The sequence below is a fragment of the Atta colombica genome, unplaced genomic scaffold, assembly GCF_001594045.1.
Source record: "Atta colombica isolate Treedump-2 unplaced genomic scaffold, Acol1.0 scaffold311, whole genome shotgun sequence".
In the NCBI taxonomy this organism is placed as follows: domain Eukaryota; kingdom Metazoa; phylum Arthropoda; class Insecta; order Hymenoptera; family Formicidae; genus Atta; species Atta colombica.
In genome coordinates, this window is record NW_017259417.1 from 55,210 (window position 1) to 62,289 (window position 7,080).

A 7,080-nucleotide genomic window follows, 5' to 3' on the forward strand; every position below is an offset into this window, starting at 1 on the left:
CTCTCTTTTCTTCTCTTACATTACCTCTTGCTCACTCCAGCCTCTCCCTCCCCTCCTCCTATACGCTTCTCATCTTTCTCTTTTTCATCCTCCCTCTTTCCCTTTTTCTCAGCGTTCGACCACCAACGGCATGTCCGCAGGACTAACGCGTGTAATGTCCTGAGTATCGGCATGGAATGGAAGGATATGTACCTTTTGTCCAGCGGTTTCTCTTCAGCGGCATCCTCGTTGTCCGACTCGCGAATGGATGCACGCGAATTGTCCTGAATGTATTAGATGTCATCGACGAACGGACCAGAGAGGAGCACGACGACAAGGAACACCGGTCAGTCGCCGCGCCGCGAGAGTAGCGATGCGCAAGCGCGAATGCGCATAAACGGCAGATTGCGATTTGCGCCCGTCGTGGATACGCGCATTCGCGCTACGCGCTTCGATGCGAGTGTATCTGTTGTGCGGACTCTCGCTCGCAACGCTCGTCCTCCGAGCTTTCGGAAATTGAAATCAGATACCAACACGAAAGGGAAATGATCGGAAAGAAATCAGAATGTGAAGTATCAATTAACTTTGGAACTTATGAATTAATTTTTTTTTTAATAAATCTATATGAACAATTTGTATATTTGCATTGATAACATTTATACAATTAAAGTGAAATTTAGATGAATAAATCAAATAAGAAAGAAAAAGTGGATTATCTTAATGTTTAATAAAATGTATTTACAAATTTACATATATTATCAGGCATCAAGAACCGTTTCGTTACTGAAAATAGAAGTCTTAAGATTCTTTACTCTTATTTCATTACATTAATTTAATTTCTAATTTTTCTTTACTAATGTGATTCAATTATGTGTTGCCGAGAGCAGAATAAATAAGTGACGTTAAAATCTGTTTGGGAATTCAACGAAAAAATTGAACAATGACATCAGAAATTCAATCCGCTGACTCACTATCAATCCTTTACATCGATGAACATGAAGGTAAATTCGCAGCTGGACCAAAAAACGTTTCTCCAGTCGTTCCGAGAAAAAATTTTACGGTGAAATCTTTACCGAATCTCTACCTCCATTCATTCCCGTTGTGAGAAAAGATGTGCTTCTTTTTATCGATTTTTATATGGGATGCCTCGTATGTGTTACAGCAAAGTAACGTTATTTTCCTGAATCGGTCCCCTGAGTCTCCTTCCCGTGCGGTTGTTAAATCGACCGCATAAAGGTTGATAAAATCCCCAGAAACGCAATCATGTTCTACGAAAGGATGACTTTAAAGATGATCTCATCAAGAATGTAATTAGAAAGATCGTATATGTAAAGCAATTTGCTACACGCGCTTATCTAATTGCAAATCGATGGTCTATTTATCAGATTTATTGATTACAGGATTGAGATACACACTGTACACATAATTACTATGCAAAGTTAGTCTAAAGGCATGAAGCTATGCGTTTTATTTTCTTTTCAAAAAAAAAACCTCAAAAAGAAACCTTATTCTTCGATTTGATACAGCACAGCCTACAGTATATCTTATATAATTCATCTGATTATATCCTCCGTCCTTGCAAGATATTTGCGTCATATTCTTCCTCAAAAACAAAAATTCTGACCGATCGTTAATTGTCTGTGTTTGCCGATAAACCTGAACAATGTCCAGGAAGTTAACCGACACTGTCCCTCCTCTCAACCGCTATTCATACGTACGTTTATACAGTGCATCGTCCATATTTACGATGGAGAGGAGTTCATCGGGTAGATGAGAGCAGTCGTAAAACATCGACCAGTGGAGCCCTGCACGTTGTACTCGCGAGAGATATCCGAGACGATGTATCCACCCCGGCTCACCTTGGTTCACCTTGGCTCATCGAAGGCTAAAGGAGGGGAATTCAGTTCAGCGAACCGTGCGACGACGAAACTGGTACTCGCTAACTATCGGGATCTTTCTCTCACAAGATCGGTGCTATTGACACTGACATAATAACTCACCGCGACCGCGTTTGTCGGAGTCACGACGTACGAATAAAATTGCCGCCGATGGTATAATGCCTCTTGCATAAGCGGAGAGAGCAGAGATCGAGCAGTGTACCACGGAAAAAAGAAAGTGATAGGGAGAAAGAGAGTGTAAGAGAGAGAGAAAGAGAAAGAGAGAGAGAGAGAGAGAGAGAGAGAGAGAGAGAGAGAGAGAGAGAGAGCAGGCAGGCACAGAGCAGGGTGACGAGAGGAGAGAAAGTGAAATGAGAAAGAGAGAAAGACACTGTTGAGCACAGACAGTGAACTTGACCTGGATCTCGGTCAGGGAGAAAGAATGATCGTGGGCTTCTGTAGAAAGGAGAAAGGAGCGAAGAAAGAGTGAGACCGAGGAAATTACTTTCGATTTCGAACTCTCGGAGATCGGTTACACTTTCTCCCTCATTCACCACCGCTCAGTGAGATTGTTTCTTCCCCTGATCTTTGTGCATAATACAACATTGCGCAAATACACTTTTCGCAATCGCGAAAACGTCAGGCAATCGCATTGCGTCTTATCTGATGATATCTTTTGGATCGCGACACAGCTGCTGCTCTATTCTGTAACTTTTAACGACAATATCGATATCGTTACAGTGTCGTTGCGCAGATATTAGGGAGTTTTTGCAATATCGTTTATTCAAATACAATGAACGTTAAGGTCAGATTATCTTCTTCTTAACAACTACAGAAAAGAATAACGTGACTTTAGCCTTCATCGTTTCTGGATTCACGTTATTGCAAAAATTCCCTATTTTATGTGGTGAAAAAGCTACGCAATGACACAATATCGACATTGTCGTTAAAATAAGACCCCTGATCTCACATACTATAAATATACACATATATGTATAAAACACACATATGTATAAAATATACATATAATTGTAGATTTGACATTCAAAACATATTTTCTAATTTGAAAAAGATAATTAATGAAAATACACAAAACTTTTTATTATAATATATCCTCATTCCTATAGTAATATGTACCAATTGTCATAGTAATTAAAAAAATTTTAGTGATTACATTTTAGTGATGTAACGTTGACTCGTTCACAGAAAGCGTCGATGATTTAGGACCATTCAGATGCAGATATCACGATTGTTGTGCGCTTGACATGAAAGTACTACAGACGGGGATCATAAAATTCGAGTTCGATCGAGTTCGCGTATATGTAAACGATGAAATCAACTTGTCGCGAACATCACATTGATGGCAAGTATCGATTTTATTCTACCATCAAAGTTATGACAAAACAAATCACTAACTCACATAGGAATTATCTAATAAAACTGAAAAGGATACCATTCTTGTCATCGTATCGCTAATCACATTTGGACATAATGTGTAGGCTGCACTTAACATGATGTCGAAAAATTCAGAATGATGCAATATAGTGGTATACAACGGTACATGATGACCAAACGTATTCGGTTAAAATATATGTTCTTGGAACCCAATAGTCTTACAACATTTGTATGTGTAAATTACTTTCATAGCATTGCGTTTCAAGAACCAGTAAATAAGAAACATTTTGAAACATTCCAACAACATTGCAGCAATATTGTAACGTTCCTGCAATGTTGGAATGTTTCAAAATGTTTTTTGCTTCCTGGAATATAAATCAATGAAGAAGGCCATATTTGGTGAAAGCGGATCTCGCTTATTATTTTTATGTAAATTTTATAATTTTAATTTTTATATAAACTTATTATAATTTTTAAATAAACTTTTCGCCGATTATTTGTTAATCTTAAACTTGAAATATGTGAACAAGAAATTATACAATTTGTACAAAAATATTATTAGGTAAAATATTACAATTGACTAAATACAACTTGCTTCGTTTATTTATGTTAATATTTCTCGGTCGATTTTTTTTTATTATTGTTTATTAAGTTTTAATATAATATATTGTAATACAATAAATTTTCACTCTATTAATCTCTTTAATTCTTTCCAAATATTTAATTCTAAAGAAAAAAACAATAAATTAAAATATGTAAATATCTAGCTCGAGATTGCTAAGCAAAAATTAATAATTAAAAGCAAAAAACAAGCAACGTTTATTAGATCTTTAAAAATAAATTAGTTTATTATAACATACATGAAGAATTAAACTAGTTTTTTATCTATAAATTTCTCGGAAATGTTTCGATTAAGTCTTCTTCAGTTGACATATACGAGAAATAATTAAAAATTGAAAAAAATTGAAAACACTTTTTTTTGGAGGAAAAATATTTCTATGTAAAATGTAATGAAGAGTGAAATATATTACAGATTCTCGATAAAAGCGTTCCTTTTTGATTATATTATGCATCTTATCTCAATCACTCCGTTTGTCGAGACGTATCTCCCGATATTATTCCGAGCGGTCAACAAGTCGACGAACGGCCTTGCGACATTTGCCGTGCGGCGAACTTGGCGACTCTGGACGTTACGTATCGACATTGCGATTCACCGGCGAGATGTCGACACGATCCCGTTTCAGATGAGATTACAGAGCGACTCTCACGGACGGATAGGTCAGATATTACAACCGCGTAGTCAGCGCGAGTTCTCGACTTGTGCGCACTCTCTTTCTTCGCCTTGTCCTGATCAAGGTTCTAAGGAGTCTCTTCCTGGCGAGAAGCACCGTTGTTGTCGGCAAATCTGCCTTCCTATCTGCGATTTAACTGCGATGCTCATCTCGTAAATAAACGCGCGGCCAGTACCGCACATCGTCGCTTCGGTAAATGGAGATATTATGCGGACCTCCCGGCTGGCTGGATACTGGAGCGAGAAAAAGGAACCGGTGGAAGATGGGCAGAATGATGGGAAAAACGGAACGATCGGCCGTGATTTTCCAGTAAAGTCGCCGCTATCGCGTGTAAACCTAGCGAAATATTTACCAGACTCTCTTTACGGGAGCGTACATGTGCATGCGGAAACGCTTTAACATCGGCGCACACACGTGCGATAGGGGGTGTCCTCGGCTGGCTCCACGAACAGTATTCCCCGATTGACCGTAAACATCAGAATTTATGTATAAGCACATCGTAAAATTCTTTTCACGCCCTGCAACGAATGCGCTCGAGTAAGATCCCGAACTAGACGGTGATTCCAATATCGTTTTGAGATTCATCCCATTTGAAACATATAATAAGAAATCAGTAGAAATAGAAAACATCGAATGAAAGCATTACGAAATAACGCGAGGCGCTATTTTGATAAATAAAGAATTCATTGAATAATATTTATAATTTTTTATGTCATTTGTATATTTAAATCTTTTCAAGTTTTAATTTTATGTAGAATTATATATAAATTCATAAAAAAAAACGATTTTCCTAAAATATCTAAATAAATTTAGTTAGATCCGAAAGTAATTTTATTAGACTATCAAAATAATTATTATGAACGCTTACTATATTAAATACAATGAGCGATGGTGCAAAAAATTTGGATATTCTGTTGTAATAATCAAATTTTAACATGCTATGTATGACTATCTTGCGCGTTTTATAATTATTTTGATGATTCAATAAAATTATTTTTAGATCTAGCTAAATTTTTAGATATTTCAGCAAAACCATTTTTTCGATATACATATTATGTTGATTATTTAAAAAAATATTTAGATCATACAAGCATCGTTTTTTTTATTATGATACCATTTAAAATTAATTTAAAAAAAAATAGACAAATTTTTGCTTTCTCTTTGAGAAGAAAGATAAAATATATTAAAATTTATTGACATTCAATTTATTGACATATTTGAAAACATCCAAATATATGTATTTGTATACATTAGAAGAATAGCGATATCCATTTTGCAATCGCGAGGTGCACGTAGAATATGACGGAAGAGTCCTCTTCCTGGATCCGTTTTGCTGTCGACATTACGACTCAGAGCACGCTGCCAACGTTAAAATAACGCGAAAAACGGTCACGCGTCTCCATGCTGCACGTGCTATCGCGAATACGTATTTCAGATTCTGGGTAAGAATAAACGTTCCGCATTTGCGACGCCTGCATTATCATCGATTTCGTGGCTCGCTTTACAATGTTTCATTCGTGTCTGGGAAACGTAACCTGACCCGATGTTATTTCCGCAATATTAGCAGAGATCCGTATATCACTGTCAATTATGCAGAGTTATAGATAAATTTCAGTACGCAGACTGCATTTTGCGATCATTATGTCAAATTTATCCGATACCTAAGCGAGAATACGGATTCAAATATTGCATTGGCGAGTATATAACGGAATTATTTTGAATCGGTTCGCCTTGTAGGCATTGTTTATATTACATTCACGTTGCGAGAAATGTAGATAAGAAGTTTTGAAAATTATCGTAAAAATTATTCGTGTTGGATATGTTATTGATATAACAAATCTATAATAAGAAACTTATAATAAGCTGAAACATAAAACGAGAAAGCCTTAATTTTTTTTTTTAGAGTTCTTTTTTAATCATTGCTAAACTTTTTCCTTCTCATTTTCGTAAAGCGAAATTTTATGGCGAATCGTAACGGATGCTTTATTGCACGAGGTAGGAGAGTATCATGATCTTGCAGGGCATTTTCACGAAAGAGGGTAAATTCTGCGAGATAGTTCTCGCAGGGGATGTAGGAAATCAATAGCGTTGCTAGGGCTGGTTGGAGAGCATGGGATGATGATGCTTTTAAAGCATCCAGAGAGCTCCGACGTAGTGTACGGAGTACACTCACAATGCACGCTTGCAAATTATTCCTCTCTCAAATCTTCTTTTCAGAGAATAAATTTTTGCACGAGGAAGACAATGGAGTTGAAGTTTATCGAATCTTCCCCGCGCGCTAGAATACGTCCAGCATCTGTTCCTCTCGTAAATGGCCCAATAAATATTAATGCCAGTTATGAAGGAAAAAAATATATCTTGTTAATAATCAAATACTCATTTAAAAAAAAATTGATCGAGACTTGTCTTTAATTTTAAATAAATTAAAAGCGTTGCGATATTATAAAATCGATTCTTGCATTTACTCTTATTTTTTTATTATTATTATTAAAATAAGATTTTATTTACATATGACAAAATTATTAGAAATATTGAAT

General features: G+C 36.2%; 1 protein-coding gene across 1 annotated transcript in view; it reads right to left on the reverse strand.

Moving 5' to 3' along the window:
* Positions 1-234, reverse strand: part of LOC108690322 (titin) — a 41,986-nt gene extending 41,752 nt beyond the window's left edge. Inside the window, exon 1 of the mRNA XM_018197553.1 lies at positions 193-234. The gene's annotated coding sequence lies outside the window, so the exon portion shown is untranslated. The remainder of the gene's footprint in view (positions 1-192) is intronic.
* Between the last annotated feature and the right edge of the window lie 6,846 nt (positions 235-7,080).